At 43.5% G+C, this 24,587-nt stretch overlaps 1 protein-coding gene and 1 long non-coding RNA gene across 3 annotated transcripts in view; one reads left to right on the forward strand and one right to left on the reverse strand.

Moving 5' to 3' along the window:
• The window catches only part of MAPK6 (mitogen-activated protein kinase 6), a 36,959-nt gene extending 24,044 nt beyond the window's left edge, over positions 1-12,915 (reverse strand). Inside the window, exon 1 of the mRNA XM_061594813.1 lies at positions 12,746-12,915. The gene's annotated coding sequence lies outside the window, so the exon portion shown is untranslated. The remainder of the gene's footprint in view (positions 1-12,745) is intronic.
• The window catches only part of LOC133369557 (uncharacterized), a 29,429-nt gene that overhangs the window by 491 nt on the left and 4,351 nt on the right, over positions 1-24,587 (forward strand). Inside the window, exons 2-3 of one of the 2 annotated variants that reach the window (XR_009758914.1) lie at positions 8,669-9,231; positions 13,043-13,359. This is a non-coding gene — a long non-coding RNA (uncharacterized LOC133369557). Of the gene's footprint in view, positions 1-8,668; positions 9,232-13,042; positions 13,360-24,587 lie in introns of those variants that run through there. The other variant, XR_009758915.1, reaches the window with a different exon arrangement.

A 24,587-nucleotide genomic window follows, 5' to 3' on the forward strand; every position in this document is an offset into this window, starting at 1 on the left:
CAAGCAAATCACTTTCCACCATTGAACAGAAATACAAGATTCTCTTACAACTCAGTCCTAGGCACAGTTACTCAGCCTTAAGTCTCACCAGGTTCAATGCAACTTACAAGATTGCAGTCTTGACCTGCCAGTGTTTCCCCCCATTAAAAAATTAACAAAGCAGTAAAGTGAAGAGGATGTTTGTGCCGAAGATCTTGGTCTGTGTACAGCACACATATAGCCTTTGAAACACACAGGGGTCATTTTTTTCACGGTGCGCTTTTGCACAGAATGGTTTGCAATTGTACACAACTTCGTGGAATAAAATAATCTGAAGGGGCAGCAACTATCCCTGTTGTTTGTACACAGAGGTGGGTGTGTTTTCAAACTCCCTTCCCCTCAATTAGTTTTTCCACAGACCTCTTTTTAAAAATTACTTTGGCAGTCTTTCAAAAGACACAAGATTTTCCATGCTCCATCTCAGTTGTGAACATTTACAGGGAATTGTACTATAAAATTATACATAGTTGTGTATTGTATAGAAGTGGAAATGAATTAACTGCATTCTGCCTCTACGTGCAAGGCTCAGATCTTGCATAAACAATGTGTTGAATATCTGCATTTAACTCCACCCAATAAAACAACACTTACAGCATTCAGTAACTGAGAACTAGTGAAAATATTTCAGTTGTAACGTTTGCCAAGAAGGACTGGTGTTTTGCTCAAGTTCCTCAACTGAACCCAACTGATTATTAGAATATGACTGGATACCTTATCTAAATCAGTGTTCCCCAACCTGGTGCTCTCCAGATGTTTTGGACTGCAACTCCCAGTGCTGCCTAGAGTTGATGGGAGTCGTAGTCCAAAACATCTGGAGAGCACCAGGTTGGGGAAGGCTGATTTAATTATCTTTGCGTTTGGGCAGAGATTTTATCTTTTTATCCTGCTGTTCTGTCAAGAAGACAAATTTTATCCTCACAACAACCTTGTATGGTAGGTAAGGTTGACACAGACTGCCCCAAGGTCACCCATGAACATAATGACTGAGTAAGAATCATCTGCCCTGGCTTATGTCCATCCAACACACTAATTACTATGCCATACTTTCATGAGGACTAAAGCCTTTCTGTTGTGTATATGAAGGAAGTTTGCCTTGCTATGGTTTTTATCCCAGTGATCTGCCCAAAAAGTTATTCAGTTATGAAAATCCATACTTTTCACATTGATTATAAGGGTGATTGGATTGCAGTTGCACTGTTTGCATGATATCACTGTGCAGAAATCTATGCTGGCACACTTGAGCTAATTATTAAAATAGAGGGAGAGATTTACTGCTAGTGATAAACATGTTGAATTGCAGCTATTTATCAGCTTAGCTAGAGTTTTACAACTGCAATCTTTAGTATCTACTATTCTAGAAAAATGAACACACTTCCTCCCAGTTAACATAAACAATGTAAGTGTAGCTTAATTAGCATCAGATTGAAATATACAGCAAGAACCTCCACCAGAAAATTCTTGCTTACAAACCTTGCAGTTTGCAAGGTAAGAAGCTCTTTTTGGGGCAATAACTACTTTGAAATCCTCTTGAAATTGGCTTTTGGCATTGAATGTAAAAGGCTCAAGACAAAGGCCTATGAATATTTTTTTTTGCACAAGCTAATTTAAAGGTAAAGGTGTCTCCGCACTTGTAGTGCGAGTTGTTTCCGACTCTTAGGGTGACATCTTGCGACATTTACTAGGCAGACCGTATATATGGGGTGGGATTGCCAGTTCCTTCCCCGGCCTTTCTTTACCCCCCCATCATATGCCGGGTACTCATTTTACCGACCACAGATGGATGGAAGGTTGAGTGGACCTCGACCCCGTTTACCGGAGATTCGACTTCCTCCTTCTGTTGGAATCGAACTCCGGCCGTGAGCAGAGCTTCGGCTGCGTTACCGCCGCTTACCACTCTGCACCACGGAGGGTCTTCAAGCTAATTTATATGCATAGAATTAAATGTGACTTTCGGATGTGAAAAAAAACCTGGCTGTCAGGGCTTACTCTGAGCTGTGGTGCATCAACAGGATTTTTTGGGCTCAGTTCACTGTATGTGGATTGGGTTCCTCTGCCCCACCTGCAGGCTTTTGGCAAGAATTGCTACCTATGTACAAAGTAAAATGGAAACAATTGCATCTGGCTGAATTAAGATGGCAGGTGGCTGTAGTCTCAATAATATTGTGCTTCATAGCACACCCAGTTGTCTAGTAAGCAAAATAAGTAAAAAAAACAACACTGCAAGGTTTTTGTGGGTTTTTTTAAAGGGGAGGAGCAGGAGATCTAGGGCATTTACTAAAGATCATGAACACAAAGGTAACTGCAGAGGTTCCTCTTTCTGCAGTGTGATGCTGTCACCTTGTTATGTAAGCACATTGGCTGCTTGCTATCTGCAAAGTTATACTCCCTTGAAAAAAAAGGCAGCGATGGATTTAGTTACTGAAGAAACTCCGGCATCAATTGCACTTTCAAACAGATCTTACTGAAGTTCCTGCATGAGTAAGCCAGCATAAGCCCTGGAGGAAATTCAGGCTTTGCATCTGTAACAGAAATACATTCTTTCTACTTGTTACCCAGGCAAAATACGAAATTGGAAAGTCCAGGCCAGACTTTTTTTCAAACCAGACATGTGTGCTCTGGGCACAATCTATTGCCTAAAGCAGTTGGCCTCATTGTGGCTAATGGTACGGCCAGCTCTATGCAGGACCACATTGGCTGCTGTATCCTTAGGGAAGAGCCAAGCGACTCTGCAGAATTTTCCCATTACAAAAATCAACAACTAAATGAAAGTGCAGCATTGCACTGCCATATGACTGAAGGTCAGTAACTCTAAGGATCTTGTACAAATCTGTGGTCAGTGGCATGCATCTTCCCATGGTTTTGACAGGGTCAGTCTACACAGGTAAATCACATTACCTATCCTGACATGCTAGATTTCTATATGCAAAGAATTTTGCTGCTGCTGTTTACACAAGTAAGCATTCAAACATGCACTCCCCCACTTGCATTCAGAAAAAGAGTAAGCTCAAGAACTTTGCATTGCATCATCAGCTTTAGTTCCACAAGAAGCCCCTGGCCTTCAGGGAACAAGTTTGGTACCTTAAGGCCAAGGTAGATGACCTGGAGAAGCTGAGGCACGGAGAGAGGTTGGTGGATGAAACCTTCACAGACATGATAGCAGTGTCCCAAACCCAGAGTGACAACTCTTCTGCTATCAGGGAGGAGAGTCTCAGGCAATAGCGTAATGGCAAATTCAGAAGTGCAGAGTCTCTTCATAATAGTCACAACCATGTTCCCTCACAGCCACACCCCCTTCTAAGATTATACAGACTTCTAAAATTGTAGAATAATCTGGCCAGGTTTGAATACTGCTTTAGAAGACTCTTCTCAGTGGCTAATACCCTCCCTTTCATGCTGATTGGTTCTTACAATGCTGGAGACATAGGAACCCTGCTAGGACCTGGCTCCCAAAAGTGTAAGGGATCTAAAACCCTCTGAGACCCTGGACAAATACATGCCTGGCTTGGGGAAGGAGGGTGACACTCTGAGGAACAGGAAAGAGGTCCCTTAGAGAAGGGCTAAGGAACATTTAGCCCTCCAGATATTGCTGAACTACAACTCCCATCATCTCTGGCCATTAGCCATGCTTGCTCTGGTTGATGGGAGCTGTAGTTCAGCAACATCTAGTAGGCCAACGGTTCCCCACACAAGCCTTAGAAGGACTCTACTTGGGAGACAGACATCCGCTCACATTGAGGAGACCCATCTGGAAAGGAGCTCCTGGTACCTAATGATTTAGTCATTAAGGACATAGTTGGATTTGGGGTGGTCATGCAGAATGCATAGCAACTTGCCAGCCTGGTGCAAAGATTGTGGATGTCCTGTGTCAACTAGATGGCCTGCTAGAGAGGGCTAGGTTAGAACTTCTTCACACAGTGCGTAGTTAAACTGTGGAATTCGCTCCCACATAGGGTTGCCATATTCCAGTTACACAAATCTGGGCAGGTTAATTTGCATATTATGTAAAGTATTTGCATATTATTTGCATATTATGCAAATATTTGCATATTAATATTTGGATTGTCCAGTTGTTTTGTTTTTGTGCCTAGGAATTACCACCAAAAACTGGGGAAAGATGTGAGAAATCTTTTTTTTAAAAGCAACATTTTCAGCCTTAAATGCCTAGACTCTAGTTTCCAACACTAGGGAGCATTTATTGATTGATTAAGAGAATTTATATCCTGCCCTTTTGCTGTTAAAAACAGAGCTCAGCACAGCTTACAAATATAATAAAAACAATAAAAATACACAATCAATATAAAAACATAATAAAAACACAAAATAGCAACAAACATAAAGTAAGTCAGGCCAGCAGTACGGTTAACCATATATGATATATTTCAAAGATGTGGTGGGTGGAGAAAAACAAGAAGCCAAAATGTTAGGAAAAGGAGTCTTTCACACCACATGCTCAGTTCTAAATACTGTTGCAGCAAGTATTACAAGTTCCTCCAGTATTCCACTGGTGCAGGCACTCAGACATTCAAAGTATCTGTATGTTTCTTAGGTTTTATAAAAGCAGAGCTTTGCTTAACTCAAAATTTCTTCTCCCTTTGATCAACCACATCTACACAGGTTCCACCTCCATACTCAAAATGAAACTGGGCCTGGAAGTGTGCAACCCCACACATACCTTGCTAATTAGATTATCAATGCCAGGATGTCTGTCTTATCGACTACTCTCCTGCTCCCCCCCCCCGGGCATCATGAAAGACCCAGTCCTGGGCTCAGAAACAAAATAAATATCTGGTCCTCTTCAAAGTATTGATAAGCCTCTTGTTTTAATTGAAATAATAATTATAAATTCTTGTTCTTATCACTAATGGCAGTTAATTATCTTGCATATGCTGCTGTTGCTTCTATGGCTGTAACGGAGTGAGGTTAAAGATAAGTGAAATGCAAATAGGAAAAAAAAACACAGAAGGCAGTAACACTTTCCTAAATGTAATACCATACCAACCACAACAAGATTCCTATGAGTAAGGCAAAAAACTAAGCATCTCACAACCAGGATTCCTAACCAAAAACCAAAAATATGATAAATGAAGAAATATTTATATAAGCATGACTATCAAATATATTTATTATTTACACAAACTGTAAAGATATTTATAGTGCAATCCTAGGTTTATTTATTCAGAAGCAAGTCCCAGCATATTCAGTGGGGCTTACTCAAACAGGGACAGAAATGCAACCTCAAGTGATAAGCAACTTCATTCACACAACCCAAAATTCAGAATCATGCCACTTTATGCTGTTTTGCAACTGTTTATACTTGTTTTTATGGTTATTGGATTTTAAATGGCTTTATTTCTTGTTGTGAGCTGCCTTGGTTTCCAACCCTACCTCACAGGGATGTTGGAAAGACTCCATACGCACACACTGCAGATGTATAAATACATACAGCCCATATAATAGTTTATTGTCAAACCAGTTGGTCATTGCAGAAAAATCAGTATTAGTTTTAAAAAAATCAGTATTACTTTCCTACAGAATAAAAACTGTAATACCTAAGTAAGCCCTGCCTACTTGCTTTAAAATAGGACTGGAGAAGGGGGCAGAAAGAGTTAGAACACAAACACAATTCTTTTTTACATTCACTCCAAAGTCCCATTGATTTTCAGCACATTCATAACCATGTCTACTCAAAAGTAAGTCCTATTGAATTCAATGGGATTTACTCTGGGCATATGGGATTAGCATTGCTTTTACAAAAAGCAAGCATTGGGAAGGTTTTCAAAACACTGCCCAAGATCTGACTCCTGCACACAAGAGAAAAAAAACTGAAATGTATATACTTACCCAATTTATGAGATTTTCAGATAAACGGGGTGAAACCACCATTCTGTTTTCTAGACACTGCCTCAGGTCAATGAAACTGAAACACAATCCCTGATTGGCTGCAATCCTGAACGGGCAGGGTTAAAGCTAGGAAGTGCTGTAGTACTGTTTAAAGAAAGATTTAACAGTCGGGGGGGCGGCTGATGTTTTTATGCATATCTCGAGAACCGGACCACCTAGAAACTTTTTTTTTTTTTAATTAAAGCTGAGAATCCGGGCCACCTAAGGGGCTAGCCGGGCGCCGGGTGGCATGCATAGAATCTGGGTGAAACCCGGCTAACCGGGCAATATGGCAACCCTACTCCCACAAGAGGCAGTGCTGGCTACCAACTTGGATGGCTTTAAAAGAGGATTAGACACATTCATGGAGGAGAAGGTTATCAGTGGCTACTAGCCCTGATGGCTATGCTCCATTGTCAGAGGCAGTCTGCTTCCAAATACCAGTTGCTGGAAACCGCAGGAGGGGAGAGTGCTCTTGCGCTCAGGTCCTGCTTGTGGGCTCCCAGGAAAGGAATCTGGTGGGCCACTGTCAGAAGAGGATGCTGGAGGAGATGGGCCATTGGCCTGATCCAGCAGGCTCTTTTTATGTTTTTTTACCTCTAGCAAGCACTGTATAAAATGAACGCTACTTAGCAATATTTAAATAATAATAAAAAAGAAACAAATGCATTACCCTTTGACATTTCGCTTCTTATAAAGTAATTCCAGGAATGGGCCCATAACTATTTCAAATCGAAGTCCACCCTTTGCTTTTTTAAGAATGTTTCTTTTGTCAGTGTAATATAAGACAAATGCCAAGTGGTAAATCAGGGATAGTGTTTGAGAAACGCCTTTTTGCAAAGGGTAATTTAAATTAGGAAGCTGTAGTAAGTGCTATAACACAATACAATGGCAACAGGGGAATGGACTTTTCTCTCTCTCTCAAGGTGCACAGGCAGAGAAAGAGGATATTGCTTTACTGACAGCTTATAGCAGCATAGCACAAGATAAGCAAGGTCCACAATCTTGGATGACAAATGCATAGGGCGGTTATCTATAAAGCAAGGGTTTGAAAGCACAAGGAAATATAAAGCCTTGGGGAAACACAGTCGGGGAGAAAGATCAACATTCTTCCTGGCCCCATAGCATGTGGAACGCCCCCCCCAATCTAAAGTGGTATGGTCCATTTTGCTCCCTCATTTCCTGCAGAGAATCACAGATTTGGAACAGACCTCAAAGGTCACCTAATCCAATCCCCTGCTGATGCAGGAAACACACTACTACATCATTCCTGATGAGTGGCCATCCAGTTTCTGCTTAAAACAGATGTGGGGAACTTTTGGCCCTCCAGATGTTGCTGAACTACAACTCCCATCATTCCTCGCCATTGGCCATGCTTGCTAGGTCTGATGGTAGCTGCAGTTTAGCAACATCTGGAGGGCCAGAGGCAGGGCTGGCGCCAGGCATGCCGGGGCCCTAGGGCACCAGCTTGCCCTGGGCCCCGGCACGCACACCCCACCTACCTGTCTTTCCTGTCTTTTGCAGCTGTGTGTGCTGGACTGCCATTAACCAAGATGGCGGCCAAGGTTTCCCTAAGGGGCTGAAGCCTCCGCTGCCATCTTGGTTGATAGCACGCATGTGTGCTATGAGCGTGCATCCCTGCCATCAACCAAGATGGCAGCAGGGGCATCAGCACCTTAGGGAAACCTATGGAGAACCTGGAGAATGCAACAGCGATCTCCCTACTTGTGATTTGCAGCAACTGGTGTATGGAGCCCTACTGCCTCTGACAGTGGGGGTAGAGCATAGGCATTGTGGCTAGTAGCCATTGAGAGCGTTGTCCTTCACGAGTCTATTCAATCCTCTTTTGAAGCCAACCACATTAGTGGCCATCACAGCTTCTTGTGGGAGTGAATTTCATAGTGTGACTATGCGCTGTGTGAAGAAATACGTTCTTTTGTCTGCCCTGAATTTAGCAGTGTTATATAGCCTATAATTCTGTATCTGTAAGGTTGGCGTCTATAGTAGTGGGAACCACTGAACTGGTCAAACCAGACTCTTTGTTAAGGTAATGGTCCTGGTCAAGTCTGTTAAGCATCCCATTAGCATGACTAAAGAGTCATCCATGTTGCCATAGGAACAACTGGCTGGTGATGCTCTTTCAGGAGGGGGGCCTCTCCCCACCCCCCACCTGGCTGGAGGTCATCTTGCAGGTATGAGAGCAATAGCCCAGGAGCTAGCCTTTGGAAGTCTGATGTGGAATGGGGGGGGGAAGACAGTCTCTGTGCTGAATGCAAAACTATGGCTCTGGAGACTCCCCTAGAAATCTAATGGGGAAGCAAGATCTGTTGGAATGTTAATGCTGTGAGCCCTTCCATCTTATGCTCAGGTTGTCTATATGTGTAAATAAACCAGATATCATAAAGACACCACAATTTCCAGTGACCTTCATTCCAAGGAAGCTGAACCCTGGGGTTAGTGTCGGGACCTCTGACGTCTCTCACCACTCGGAGACTGGGCTGTGCACAACAATATTATGATCCCTTTTGTTTGTTTGTTTTCATTTATTTTTGGAGATTGTATCAAAGTAGTGGCAAAATAACTCAAATCCATACGTGAGGTTTTTCTTTGTCTCCTCCACATAGTAAACACACCCTTTGTAGGAACGGCATGATGAAAGCAAGGCACAGAATAACAGCAAAAAAGAACTTAAAAAAAGCCAACAACCTCCTTCACTTAAAAAGCTTATGTTGTTGTTTGTCTTTTCTAGAGATCTGTCTGTTAAGTGTTCCTGACCTTCAGAGCGGTGGGAGAAAAAAAAGGTATCATCAGACATGTTAAGCAGAGCAATCCTCTTAACAGCAGAACATTTTGTGAGAGCTTTAAACAGGATTACATAACTTTATTTGTAGTTCTAAGTGCAAACCTTCCTTCCAACCACCAGGACAAAATGTTGCACAGGTTTAGTTGCAAGGCTGATTTGCAATTTCAGCAAAGAGTCACCGGACCCAATCTGGGAGCTCAGCTTTGAGGATATGCATGCTAAAAGACTGATGGACTTTTTCCCCCACAAAGTAATTTAAAAAAAAAAAGGTACCATGGTGTTCAGTTGCTGCGCTGCTGCAACTAAACTTAGAAGAGAAGAAAAGCAAGTTGCAGAAGAGGCTCCGAGACCCTTTATTTGGGGGCATGTGGCAATAAAAGTGCCATGGATGTTTGTCTCTCGCTGTCCATTGTTTTGTTCTTTGCAACCATGGCACTGGACGCTAGCAGTATACAAAGAACGTGTGCTTTGGACTCCCAACAGTGTGGGTTGCAGGCAGAGCACAGCCGGTAAGTCCCATAGCTCAGAAACAGAGCACCTGCTTTGAATGCAGAAGGTCCTACTTTCAATCCCTGGCACCTCCAAGTAAGGGTGAGAAGGGCCGCTGCCTGAAACTCTGGAGAGCCCCTGCCAGTCAGTATAAGCATTACTGAGCTAGATGGACCAATGGTGTTACTCAGTATAAGGCAGCTTCTTATGGTCATCCATGCACTGACCATGCTCAGACTGTCGCTCCCTCTAATAGCAAACTCAGGTGTTGAGGGCCGACAGAAACAAAGTCTATGTGGGGTATACTAAGAAAGTAGAGGAAGGTTATCAGCATAGTTGGGGGAATCCAGACGTTTGCAGTTCTACAGAAATTTTGTTATGGGTTTGGGGGGTTGAGAGAGATGATTTCTATGAGTCCCCTTCCAGCCTCTGATTTGGAACCCTGCACCTGGAGGTGAGAAACCTGCTCCGCTGGTCAGATGAGCCCCTTTTGTTAAACTAATAGAGTGGCCAGGTGGGTTAATGGGTCTTTCAAGTGCCCATTAACTGGCAAATGGGCCGGGGAGATCCTATTGTTATTGAAACTCTTCAGGAGAGCCCCCCTCTCCTGGGGCCTGAGAGAGGCATGTGTTTTTCAGTTGAGTCTGAGGAAAGGTTGGGAACTGGAGGCAGAAAGAGAGGCTAGCGCCCTGCACCATGGCTTTAGGGTGCCTCCTCTAAGTGCGATGGAAAAGAAAGATCTATTGGGCTGCTGATGCTTTGAACCCCTCCATCTTAAGCTCAGGTTGGAATGTGTGTATATACATATATCATATGTCATAAAGATGCCACAGCTTCCGCTGACCTTCTTTCCAAGGAAACCAAACCCTGGGCAAGCACAGGGACCCCTGGAGAACTCTCACCGCTCGGAGATTGGGGTGGTGCGCAACTATATATATATTTAAAAACCTAACAGGGCAACCAACTAAAAACAAAAATCAGCCCAACCGAGGACTAGGAATGTTCAGCAGCCACAGAATGTTGACTGCCAGCTGGAAAACTGGGGGGGGGCGTGTCTGTGTGGATGGATGGATGGAATGGCATATCCTGGAAGAGGACAAGGCTGGCTGGAACCTTGAACACTAGTACTTTATTAGAAGGTGAGGATACACTGCAACATTGTGTTGTGGGTCCCATTGGTTAGCCTGATAACAAAAGAAGTATCATTCGGGGCAAAATAAACAAACAAAGAAATAATTAAATACATTCAACAGGAAGATGCTAGTGACATGAAAAGATGTAATGACAGTAAGTACAGCTAGGCCCCAAAAGATGAGAAAAGTACCTGCTCCTGCTAAAAATCACCTGCTTGATACAATTATGGGTTCGCCTCCTTTGCATCTGGTCACCCTGAGTAACGGCTGAGGTCTAGCCCGGGGTCGTCTCTACCATTAGCAAGAATGCAGCAGCAGCCACCACAGGCAGCAGATGCCGAGGGGCAGAGAGTGGGTAGAGCTGGGTGAGCCATGCCATCTGCCCTGCACACCCTAAGCTAGCCTCCTACCCTCAAGGTGCAGTGGAAGATGTCATTTTACCACCAGGGGTTAGCTTTTGTACATTAAATGGGGGAGGCACCATCCTGTCTTTTGTCTCAGGCAGCAAAATGTCCTGGGCAGTCCTGGTCTAGCCAGTGACCTGAATAAATGGGGCTGAAATCCATGTGACACAGAAGATGGTCCATGATCGGATATCCCAGTTTAAAACAATAACATCAAAGCAGCCATGGAAGGAGTATTTAACCCTGTGTTGTTTTCCCACTTAAATCCCAGTGCTTGGAATAAACTAGTTTGGTTTAACAAAGTTCACAAAATTTGTCCAAAAATCTCTGAATTATCCCTGAATGTAGTCCCATAATTATCAGGTGAGCTGAACATGGATTAAATTCAGTTAGGAATAGAACTCTGAATGATTTCTAGTTCATTTTCAAGTTCACCCTCTTACACGTGTTTTTGACTCTTTGGGCCTTTACATTTAAAGATACTAATTGTTCGGGAAAATAAATGAAATCATTCGCAATCCACAATCTCTATGTGTTTTGAAGTTTTCTTAGGCTTCTTACACATATTTTTATGTTTCAGCACAGCAGCATGTAACATTCTGAATGCTGAAAAAAAGGTTGACAAAGATCATTTGGACGGACTTGAATTGAAATGAATTGTGTGCTGAATGCAAACGGAACAAGTCCATTTTAAAAAGGGACGAACATAAACTGGAATTAGTTCCTTTTGGAGCATGTTGGACTAGAGCTAGGTTCATTTTTCAAGGGCACTTTCCAAGCTCTGATCAAAACCATCTTGTTAATGCAGCTACAGAAACCCTGCTCTCTTTTTGGGGGGGGGAGTGGGGAGGAGGAAGAACTCAACTGCAAAAAGGTGCCTATCATTCTTCCCCCTTCCTCAAGGCTAACCATGCATCCGGGATTTCAGTTGGAATAACGCATGGAGCAAAAGGGTTAAACACCCATAGAGCTCCCCCCCTCTAGGCTGTTTTAAAAGAGAGAGAGACACTCAGGGAGATCAATACAGAGATCTCTTGCATCACATTTGTTTTGACCTTAAGATTCTGCCCCAGAATCCTCTGCAACACAGAGAGATTATATTGCATTAATACTTTTATTAAGTCCTGATCACAGAAGCTCAGTTTAAATGGGGAGTTTTTAACAGAATGCAATAAACGCATTGCGGTGTGAAAGAAAATAAGGGATACTTTAAAAGGAAAGCATGCAAATAAAAATAACTTGGGCTGCAATTCTTTATCTGCTTACCTAGGAGTAAGTCTCATTCAGTTCAATGGAGCTTACCTCTCTGTAGAGATTGGACTGTAAAGAAAAGGAATTCTGCCTAGGAAATTTTTTAAATTTATTTATTTATTTATTTGATCCCTTATCCACCCTTCACCCTAAGATGCCTGGGAAGGTTGCAGTAATTTAAAAATACGGTATTAGAATCATTAAAACATGATAAAGCTATCATCATAGCTAATATTACATCCACCCATAGGGTTGTATTCAACTAATTCCTACTCAGAGTAGACCCATTAAAATTAATGTGTCAAAGCTAGTCATGCCCATTCACTTCAATGGGTCTACTCTGAATAGGACTAGCAATTAATACCTTTAATAATGTTATATATAATCATATGTAACATTACTGCTTCCAAATATATCATGAACATTTTAACACACTGTTTTCCTATGCACTCTGACAGGCCCTAAATACAGCTTGGTTGTTTTCAGATCCCTCCCATTTCATTTCATAGGCAAAGCGCTAAAATAATTAAGCAGTTTCTCCTTTCCTATTAATATGATGCTAAAGAGACACTGATAAATTAACTGTCAACTCTCACATACCAGTACAGGAGTTTTGGAGCTGTTCCAACCATTTCCTACATTAGTTTAGTCCTAGTTTATTGCAGTTTTAAAGACCGTAACTCTAATCCCCCCTCCCATTTACTTCTTTTGGTTGTTGAATGGGAAGAGCAGGCATGCCCACTTACCATGACTGCAGTTGTCTTGCAGTTTCTTGGATTTCATTTTGAATTCCGAGAGTTAAACAATAAATTCTCTGAAGTAGTCACTGGAACCGAATTTTACAGCAATCACTCCAAGGCAATGATATGGTCAACCAAAAGATTGTTGGTCAAAAATGGAAGTGCTCTGAAGAGGAAAGTTATATTGCTGTGATATGAGCCCTGCTAGTCTACAGCTGTTATACTAGCAGCAATTCATCATAATATTTAAATAAGAGAGGAGGAGCAGGCCCTAAGCCAGTGCATGGTTTTTTTTCTATTTAGGTCCCTCCCAGTTCTCCCACAGAGCAATCTCACACCAATTCAGAAGTGACTAGAAATGAATTTGTGGAAATTGGAGATGCAGACTTTAGAACAGAGTCATCAGTGCACAAGTGGACAAGTTTTAATATAGGTTCTTCACAGATCTTACACAGAACAGACTCCTACCAGTCCCAAAAGTGAGTGGAAATTAATCAGTATAAACTTTTAATGCAGAGTCACAAACAGACAGAACAATCCTATACTTTGTCTATTAGGAAATCAGTCCCGCTGAGTTGTAACCAAGGAGGGCTAAATTAATCCATGGCTATTGAAACTATTAAACCTTAATTCATTTACATCAAGAATAAATTAAGTCCTTATTTTTGGTCAGTTGCCATTGTTTGTTTAATTGAAAGATTGTCTCCCCTCAGTTAAAAAAAACAGTCCCAGGGATACATGCAATGAAATAATAAAAACAGTAAATATATAATATATATGAGAGCCAGTGTGTTGTAGTGATTAGAGTGTTGGACTACAACCTGGGAGATCAGGGTTCACCGCTTACTATGAAAACCCTATCGATAGGGTCGCCATAACTCGGGATCGACTTGAAGGCAGTCCATTTCATTTCATATAATATATATATATATACACTACAAGTATATCTCTCACACTCACTCAAACACACACATACACATACACACACAGCACCAGCAGTTAAATCAGAGCACAAAATAATCATCTAGGCAAATTGCATCACATGCTGAACAAAGACGTTTTTGCCTGCTGCCAAAATGATATCAGGTGCCTGCCCTCCATGATGCAGCCCAAATCTGTTCATGTTTACTCAAAAGGAAATCCTATGGAATTCAGTGAGACGTACTTCCAACTTAGATCACTTCTCCATATTTCTGCATCAGTCTGCTTTTTTTTTTAAAGGTGCACATGAAAATTCATCAGCGTTTTAGTGCAAATTTCTCGTAATATGTACATTTTAAATGTAATTTTCCATAATGTCATGCATTTTTATGTTATTTTCAGTCACTAATATATTTGTGTTCATGCACACTTTCCCCCAACACATGCTTTTTTGTACATGTTTTCATTGGAGAATTTCATCAAAAAATTCAGAGAAGTGCAAGTTTTGAAGGATGGCTGTTTCAGTTTGCATATTGTTCCTGAATGGTAGGATTAAAATGCAAAACTGAACAGTATTTCTGCCCCATCTCTCGCCAGAAGTCTGCCACCACGGCCAGTCCTACCATTAGGCAGAGGGAGGCAACCACCTTAGGCAGCAAAAAAACAGGAGGATGGGGGATGGCAGGGAAGTATTGGACGTCAGAGCTGGGTGTGCTGTGAAAGGATGAACAAGAAATTGGATTCAGTTTGCATTTCCAACCAAATCTATCAAATTCACACTTTTCAAACCATGAGAAACACAGCCATCCTTCAAAGTTCGCAGTTATTTGAATTTTGCACCACAGTTAGCCAAGCATACAACGTTTACAAAAACATATATGTTATGTGAAAGTGTGCATGAAAATGAATATATGAATGGAAATAACACACAAAAATGCATTATGTTAGGAGAAACCGCTTGCAAAAATGTGTACATTAGTCAAAACTGCCTACAAAAATGTGTTTATCAGAAGAAATCCAGACTAAAATCCTGCAGAATTGTCATGAGGGGTTTTTTTATTGCAAATTTTTTTAAAAATCACAAATTGTTGCAGAAATGTGGAGAACTGAGTTTAAGATTGGAAAAATGAGAAACTGACAGAACTGAACTTGACGGATCTTCCCATCCTTGGTGCTGGGTGGCCTGCTGGGTGCCCCCTAAGCTAGTTTGCTAGCAGAGGACATTGTCCTGATGAGTTTGTTAAAGCAAAATTTAACTGTCAACCCAGTCAGCTTCTGTATGGAGAATGGGTGTGTGTCCTCCATCTCAGGTAGTCAAATCGACTGGGCCAGCCTGGCTGGCAGCATAGAAGGGCTGTAGCTCAGGAGTAGAGCAACTCCTTTGCATGAGGAAGGTTCTAGGTTCAATCCCCGGTATCTCCAGCTAGGGCTGGGAAAGACCTGTCTGAAAGTCTGGGGAGCTGCTGCCAGCCAGGTCCCCCTGCAGACATGACATCACCAGAAAGGGCAAAGCAAACAACAACAACCCTCCTGTAGGTTTACAGATTTCTGTGGTGGGGCCTCCCCGCGGTGTCAGCTAACTGTCCAATTCTGCATAAGGCAGCTTCCTGTATTCCTAGAGAAGGACCATGCGGCCTCCTTGGTTACATCCCAACTTTAAATGGCCCTGCTAAGAACAGCACGATTTAAAAAAAATATCTGATCTACAAAAGTGAGCGGAGAATTCTCTGCAATATTCCACAGAGCCAGTGCAACATGTCTGTGGGCTGCACAGCAAAGCATGGACTGAAGGTCTCGGACCATGGAGGTCCACAGATTACAGTTTGGGAATGCCTTTTTTTAGTTGACTAACCAATGCAGTGCTGCGTTATCACAGAATCACAGATTGGTAGAGTTGGAAGGGGCCTACAAGGTTATCGAGTCCAACCCCCTGCTCAATGCAGGAATCCAGATCAAAGCATTCCCGACAGGTGGCTGTCCATCTGCCTCTTGAAGGCCTCCAGTGTCGGAGAGCCCACCACCTCTCGAGGGAATTGGTTCCATTGAGTCAGGCCAGTGGCCCATCCAGCTCAGTATTGGCTACCCTGACTAGCAACAGCTTTCCAGGGTTTCAGACAGGAATATTTTTCCAGCCTTACTTGGAGATGCTGGGGATTGAACCTGGGACCTTCTGCATGCAAAGCAGGTGTTCTACCCCTAAAGCCAAGGCTCTTCCCCCAAGAGCTTGTATTAAAATTATGTCTGCTTATATATGCATATGGGGGGGGGGAACTGCTAGAGAAAAAGTATATTCCTTTTGTTTTAAGATGTTGCACTCCTCCATTGCACCCGGAATCATCTTTGTGCAGGAGGGAAGGCCTCTTGTAGTGGTGCTTTCCATCTGCACTTCTGAAAGTACCTGTATTTAGCCCTTGGGTCAGCATCCAGAGCCAGGTTCAGTGTCTAGGGCAGGGGTAAGGAACCTCAGGCCGAGGCACCATATGCGGCCCTCCAAACCTCTCTGTCTGGCCCTCAGGACTTTCCCCAAGCAACACCCCTCACCAGCCCTGCTTTACACCCTCGAGTGTGCCTGGCTGGATTCTGCCTTTGCACTCTGACAAGGCCTCTTGCTTGCCTGGGTGGAGGATAGAGAGAGGGGCAGGTGTGGAAATTAGCCTGCTGTACAAAGGTCAATTTGTTGCTGCGTTCATTTTTGCCTCCGGCCCCATCTGCCACTGGCATGTGGCCCCCAGAAGGTTGCCCAAAAGGCAATGCGGCCCTCAGGCTGAAAAAAGGTTTCTCACCTGTTGTCTATGAGATATTTTCCTTCTTTTTTGGTATGGTTTGATCCCTACCCCCCCCCCAAAAAATTGAACCCCAATTTGGAAGTCTGGATAGCAGTCTGGGGCCACATCCGCACCATACATTTAAAGCACTATTATTCCACTTTAACAGGCATGGCTTCCCAGAAACATCCCGAGAACTGCAGTTTATTCTCCTAACAACTGAGAGTTGTTAGAGACCCCCCTCTTGCCCTCATGGAGCTACAATTCTCAGAGTGGCTTAACAATCAATCCCTTTCCCCGGGGAACTCTGGGAATTGTAAATCTGGGAGGGGAATAGGGGGGTCTTCTAATAGCTCTCAGGACCCTTAACAAACGACAGTTCCCAAGATTCTTTGATGGAAGCCATGACAGTTTAAAGTGGAACCATACTACTTTAAAGATATGGTAGCAGATGTGGCCTCAGTTACTGCGCTCAGAGGATATTTGCACAATGTTGACATCCTAACACAAGCTCTTAAGTTTCTCCAGTTCTAGCCAGAGTCAATGCCTGTGCCTTTTGCAGTTTTACAAAGGAGATAATCTTCTCAACCTCATAGTAGAAGCTGTGTCTGTACAAACTTGCCTTTCTCAGCTGTTAGAGGCACAGGAAGTCAGAAGCCAGTCTCTCTCTCTCTCTCTCTCTCTCTCTCTGCATCAAGACCACCCAAAGTCTGTTTGCAGCAGCCAGTGACGTTTACTTGAACAGTTTTGGCACAGTGTGTTCTGTTGTCATTCTGCAATTATGAGCACTTTTCTGTGACTTTTGTAACTGCACCTTTAAAAAGGTAAAGAAAAGCAACATATTGTTACACTTCAGCTAGGAAAGCTTTGGCAACATCATTTTCTCTAGCAAAACAAGTAGACCCTATACCAACACAAAACAGGTGGTGGGTGGCACTGTTTACGTAGAACGGCTGCATAAAATTATGCAACCCTAAGAACAGCTCAATATGGTCAGGTTTACTTTCTTCACTGGGCATGATACCTATATTTGTCTCCTTTCGTTCAGCAACATTTATTCTCCTGGCTCAATGCTGATTTTTCCATTCCCTGATATTGCTGAGCACCCAGGCCCATTGCCTAAGCCCACAGAGGTCTTTTCTATCCATCAGTGGTATCCCAAGCAGGGCTGCAATGTTTACTCCATGCTGGGCCAGCACTACCATCTGGCATCCTTGGGCAACTGCTGGGCCTTTAGCACAAAGGCAGGGGCCACTGCCAATGCCAGCCCGAGGCCCCCACTTATTTATATATATTCACCCCAGCACCACAAGCAGTGTCAGGTGGCTGGATTAAGCTTCCCTTTTAGCCCCTCAAACAGTTAAAAGGGTGAAGGGTGGCTAATATATATATATTTCTCCCCTCCTGAATTATCCTCACAATAACCTTGTGAGGTAGGCTAGGCTGAGAGATAGTGACTGATCCAAGGTCACCCAGTAAGCTTCATGGCTGAGCAGGGATTTGAACCCCAGTCTCCCAAGGTCCCAGTCTGGCACTCTAACCACTGCACCACACTGTCAAGCACTGAGTACTGCCAGCAGAGACAAGTATGCTTGCCACGGCCCACTGACTGTGGAGGGGGCCCAGAGGATACTTTGCCTAAGGCCCCCTTAAACATGGCCAGGCCCCGTCAATTAACTGGGTAGATTAATCAACAGAGAAATACATCTTAATCAACTTAAAAGGTGCCAGATTAATTGGATTACTTTTTTTCAAATAAAAAATAATAATACATACATGTAAAGCTGTAGAGAAAAAAATAGAGGCTACCCAGTGGTGGAGGCTGGCAGCACAATTTAATTGTAAGAAGCCTAAGATGCCTCACTGTGGAAGAGACTGTTGTGGGGGATCCACAATACATGCTTAACTGTATGGGCTCTGCTGCTTTTAGGTGGGTGTGTCAATCATTCCCCTCTCCACACCCACTCCCCCCTCCTCCTTTCATTCATTATATTTCCTGTAGGCTGACAAGCAACTTCCAGTTGCTCTCCTCCATTCTGTTGGCCTTTTTTATGTTGCTGCAAACAGTGCCTTTATTTTCTTTCCCCCTTAACTTGTGTGCAAAAACATAACACTGCTCAGACAAATATTTGTATTTCAGCTGTATCCTACCAGGAAAAACAGATATTCGCACTTCCAGGTTTTTTTTAAAATAACCTATGGCAGCTGGTAGAACAGACTGAGCATGCTTGGTCACCTTAGCAACCAGAGGGAATAGAAACGTATAATAAGAGGGCGGGGCCACAAGGAAAAAGGGGGACTAATCCTCACCAGGGGAATGCCTGCTTGTATGAATGGGAAAAAACAATTGGCAGCTATCTCTTGAGCAGGAACTGAGGACGATGCAAATGAAAAGTGAAGATAAAAGGTGTATTTTGTATGAAGAAATGCTCCCATGTAGATGAGCCCTAACTGTGAAGCAACAAATGGTGCTGGGGGGGCTTCCGTTTCCTTCTCAGTCACCCTCAATGAATACGAAAAGGAAGAGCTAGTGAGTGGCTATCTCACAATAACTGCCTTGTGAGAAGGACGGAGGCAGAAAAAGATGGCAATAGATGTCTGCTCCAGCGGCAGTGTCCTTTCTTCCACCACAAGGTCATCTACCACTAACTGCACTGAAGGAAGGAATTCAGGAGAGAGACAGAAGCAAGTAAAGACAAGATCCAGGGGAAGAAAGGAGCTGCTGGTGGGGAGGGGTGATGCCTTGGCCCTGGCCTCCCAGCCATGGTGCCGCTGCCACATACTGGGATTGTGAGGGGACGAGGCGGGGGGGGGAGATTGGGCGTTTTGGATGCACCAGCAGAAGCACCAGCTTGGCTCCACTGGTGCACCAGAATCACTCTGACCTCACTGCCACCCTGCCTCCTCACCATCCCAGTACGTGGCAGTGAAGCTGCTGAAGGGAGGCCAGGTCTGTGGCCCCTCCCCTCCACCAGCTGCTGCTGGAAGAAACCCATAGCTGAAAGATTGTCTTATCCCTTAAATGACTAATTATATAGGGATATACCACCAGGTATATTGTATAGGTGTGTAGGTATATACTGTCTGCAGATACCATCTTATCAGGAGGTTCATTCCCACACAATATAGGAATTGGGGCTTTAGTGTTGTGGCACTTACCCTTTCCAATTCCCTCCCCTTAAATATTAGACAGGTGCCATCTCTGTTGTCTTTTCAGTGCCTATTGAAGACCTTCCTCTTCCAACAAGCCTCTTAAGTAGGGATCTTTCCCAGGCTGCTTTCAGACGGCCATTTATTCCATTTTCCCAATGTTTCCTTACCTGATAATTTTTGCATTTTATCTGATCTTTCATATGACGTAAAAGTCACTTCTGGAAATCCAGCGGAATATAGTGGAAGTTTAACGCTCATTTCTGTGTTAATTGCTTCCAGGAAAAAAAAATCAATTTGCAACCCCATTAGCTCAGAAAATCGCAGGAGTAAAGTAATTAAATTTGAGGCAGCATACCGGCCGACAGTTCTTTCCTGCTGTTTTCATGGGTGAATCATGGGGGAACAGAAGCACGCATGTGAGCAAACAGTGGGGGAATAGCGACATGTCCAAAGACATTCATTGTCGTGTCACACCACAGCCACTGGTGCGAATGCAATTTAGCATGACGCGGCGGTATATAAGTCAAAAAACAAACCACCACAATGCAACAAGTACTGTAGTGTGAAAGGAACATTAGAAATTGGGATAGAAGTACTACTCTTATAATCAGTAAAACTAAAGCAATAAACCCCGTGTCTGAATGCAGCCCCGGTCTGCACCTGTATTAGAACTGCTTTAAAGAAGGTTTTTTTTAAAAAAAAAAAATTTAATTGCTTGCTGTTTGCTGCCCAGGGCTCCTTTGGCAGGAAGATCGGGATATAAAGTTAATAAATAAATAGCTTTCTAACTCCGCAGTTAAGATGCTACCAAAGTGGGGTACCAATCCTTGCAAGCAGATCTGAGCTGCCATATGGACAAGTTCTCTATCTGCTCCATCAAGTCTTTTTCTTCCGTCTCATAAGTGCCGGGTACTGTTAGGTTGATTTGATCTTGGATGTCAGTCTGACATGTCATCCTCCTGCGGTAAATGAATGGCAGCCAAAGCTCTTCTTTGTTCTTCACCTCACATGTAAATACTCCACCAAAAGCCACTCTCTCATTTCAGGCTGATGAACATGCTACAGAAGAGCCTTTCTTTAGAACATCTTGTTGCCACACACAAGTACTGATGTCTTTCCAGCCGGTCTTCACAATAATAAGTTGCTGTAACAAGCAATTAAGAACTGTACGCTGCATGGTAAGCCACTCCAAAATGTTCTGAGAAAGGCTGAACACAAAGCAAATATGAGCTCAAAGGTCTGCTTTCTCCAAAACAAGCATTGTGGAAAAGCAGTCTCCTCCTGCCATCTCATCTCTCTTTCTTTTATTCCACAATACAGGTTTCATCATTGTGAAGTGCATCCTTGCAAAATGCTTTAAGGCTTTTCAGCCAATATATATATATATATAAATCTCAACACCGGTCTGTTAGCACTATACTTGATCCAGTGCAGATCATGAACTTGTAGCCAATGACCAGCCCTATGCAAAGGAGGGACGGAGAAGTCATCATAAAACTAGTCTCAGAAATCCTGGAACAAACGGTCCACTGTCAGAGGCGGTATGCTTCTGAATACTAGTCACAGGAATGGAGAACACTGTTGTGCTAAGGTCCTGCTTATAGAATCATAGAATCATAGAATAGTAGAGTTGGAAGGGGCCTACAAGGCCATCAAGTCCAACCCCCTGCTCAATGCAGGAAGCCAAATCAAAGCATTCCCAACAGATGGCTGTCCAGCTGCCTCTTGAATGCCTCCAGTGTCGGAGAGCCCACTACCTCTCTAGGCAATTAGTTCCATTGTCGTATGGCTCTAACAGTTAGGAAGTTTTTCCTGATGTCCAGTAGAAATCTGGCTTCCTGCAACTTGAGCCCATTATTCCATGTCCTGCACTCTGGGACGATCAAGAAGAGATCCCAGCCCTCCTCTATGTGACAACTTTCACGTACTTGAAGAGTGCTATCATACCTCCCCTCAGTCTTCTCTTGTCCAGGCTAAACATGCCCAGTTCTTTCAGTCTCTCCTCATAGGGCTTTGTTTCCAGTCCTCTGATCATCTTTGTTGCCCTCCTCTGAACCTGTTCCAGCTTGTGGGCTTCTCATGGGCATCTGGTTGCCCATTGTGAGAACAGGATGCTGGACTAGATGAGCCACTGGCCTGATCCAGCAGGACTCATCTAATATTCAGAAGTAGCTGTATCAACACACGTGTGTGGGTTCTAAACACTGTGCATTGCAAGTATGGATGGGGAAGAAATTCAGTTCAGTTCATATTTCATGGAGAAGCACTTCCCAAAATAATGCACAAATCAAAATGCAGCCTTCCTTTGAAATTTGCACTTCTCTGAATTTTGCAATGCAATTTTGCAGCCCAAGTAATGTGTACAAAAATGCATAGACAAAGTGTGCATAAATGAGTGATGACAACATACAAAAGTGCATTATATCAAGGAAAATTGCTTGCAAAAATGTGCATGTCAGGCAAACATGTATACAAAATGTGTAAGGAGAAATTCATACTAAAATGCTCGTAAATTTTCATAAGGTTTTTTTTTTAATGCAAATTGATGTGGAAAGGTGGAGAACTGAATTTAAGACTGGAAAAATGAGAGACAGAGAGTAACTGAAATTGGCAGATTTACCCAGCCCTAAATGCTTTGAGAGTAGAAGCAGTAATGCTAGGGGGGAAAACAACAACCCAGCTGGAGTTGGACTAAAGGGTTTTTAGGGTCCCCTCCAGTCCTGTGACTCTGGTTGTAAACAGAGACTACTAGAGTAGGTCAAACCAGTTTTGTTGTTACGTAAATAGCCCCAGCCAGATCTGTTAAATGTCCCCCATTTGTAATGTAAACTTGGGGCAATAAATAGCTGGAGACACTTCAGGAAGATGATAGCCAATGTAGCAAAAGAGGCAGAGCTTGGAAAAATTACTTTTTTGAACTACAGCTCCCATCAGTCCAATCCAGTGGCCATGCTGGCTGGGGCTGATGGGAGTTGTAGTTCAAAAAAGTAACTTTTCCAAGCTCTGAAAAGAGGCCATGTGTTTGTTTCCCCTTCCCCTGGCTGGTCAGGGTGTAATCAAGGACTCTATGTAGACAATAGGCTGCAGTCCTGGAACTGAGGGTGCTTCCAGACTGTCGCTATTTTGGGGTGGGATTCAGTTGCTTACTAGCAAATGTAGGTTGCGCACTTAAAGTTGATTTGGTGTCGATTGATGATGATCTGGTGCACTTTTGCAACAAATCCAGTTCCCCTAAAAACCAGACTTTTTGCAGTAAGGAAAGTGTGGGGGAAATGCACTGAAAAGTATGGGACAATAATGGTTGCTGCAATGTCATCTACATTCCCGCAAACAAATCAGAATAAATGTTCAGTGAATTAACCAACGTCATATAACGTCCCTACAAACTTTGTGCAAACAAATCAGGATGAATACTCAATAAACAGGTCATTTGGAAGCAACCTGCTTTTAAGAAAAAGAGGCACTACACTTCTGAATGCCAGTTGCTAGAAATCGCAGAAGGGGAGAGTGCTGTTGCACTCAGATTCTGCTTGCAGGCTTCCCATGGGCATCTGGTTAGTCACTGTGTGTCATGAGCCATGTAGAGAACGTCTGGCAAAGTGGGCAGGAGGAGGAAGAAGAGTGGGATCCAAGGGAGGGGCCCAGTGGTCTGCAAAGGGAGGGGAGAAGACTTCAGTGGCCTGGTCAGTGACAGCCCCACCCTGGAGGCATAGACTGCGATGGATGAGACGTGTCTGACAGTGAACCTCCCATCACCATAACATTCAATCCTGCCTTGCCTCCCTAGCCGCCTTTGGGGCCGGAGGAGTTGGAGTTGCAACCAGAAGAGGAGACTAGAGAAGAGCTAGAAGAGTTGGATGCATTGTCAAATTCAGAGAAGATATACGGTTTCCCCACAGAGAGTTAACTGAATCTCTCCCCAGTCTCCACCGTCTGCTTTATCACAGATCCCACCCACCTTTAAACAAAGAGTGCTGGCCCTGCAGCAGTCACTGTACAAAACGTTTGACAGGATCCGTGGGCAGGCTCCCTCCCTCCATGCTTTTAGCCGCACACTCTCCTTGCACATTAAGACGGATCTCATGACTTGTTGGACGCCCGGTTTGCTGCTCCTCTGACCTACAGGTGACCCCGTTTTAAAAATAGACATTCGTTTTGATTGCAGCAACCAGACGCTCACGATTATGTTACACAGCATTTACACAGTAGGGGAAATGAGAAGTGGAGATTCGGTCTCTTCCTCTCTTGTGAAGTCACCAAATTCACCAAGAAAACTGGAGCTTAAAAAGTCAAGGGCTTCCCCACCGCCACCCTTATTCCACTCTGATCTTTGTTCTCAGTCTGAGATTTCTCCTCTCTTCTCACTCTCGCCTAGGGATGGGATCCATTGGCCGGTGCGGCTTTGAAAGCATTCTGTTGATCTAACAGGCCGGTATGAAGTTGAGTCTGCTCTTTATTATTTATTTATTAAAGTTATATCCCACCCTTCCTCCCAGTAGAAGCCCACTTTGTCCGCTATCCATTGCTTTTACCAATTCATTTTCCACCGTTTTTGAAAATAGCCACGGAAAATCGCAAACGAATTAATGGAAAATTCCAGACTATATCCAAATTGGGAGGAATTCTAGCACATCCCTACTCTCACCTCATTTTAGCTAACATGCATCATTTGTGCCATTAAAACACAGAGTTCTAGGCAAGCCCGTGCACTCACGAATACTTCTGTTTTTTTGACTGACATAGCATTGTGTTTCGCTAAATTTCATTCATACCAGTGGGTGTCGCGGTGTCACACACAGCAACAAACGTCATCGGACATGTTGCTGCTCCTCCACCCTTTCCGCACATGCATGCTTCTGTTCCCCCAAGATTGACCAGGCGGTATGCCAAAACACCACCCAAAACGTCATTATCTGAGCAGTGGGGGAGTGATCCATGAAAATCTGGGGGAACTTGCAAACTTCTGTGATATTCCAGGTTTCCAGGGTTACACAACTACTTTTTTTTTT

This window comes from Rhineura floridana, chromosome 14 (genome assembly GCF_030035675.1).
Source record: "Rhineura floridana isolate rRhiFlo1 chromosome 14, rRhiFlo1.hap2, whole genome shotgun sequence".
In the NCBI taxonomy this organism is placed as follows: domain Eukaryota; kingdom Metazoa; phylum Chordata; class Lepidosauria; order Squamata; family Rhineuridae; genus Rhineura; species Rhineura floridana.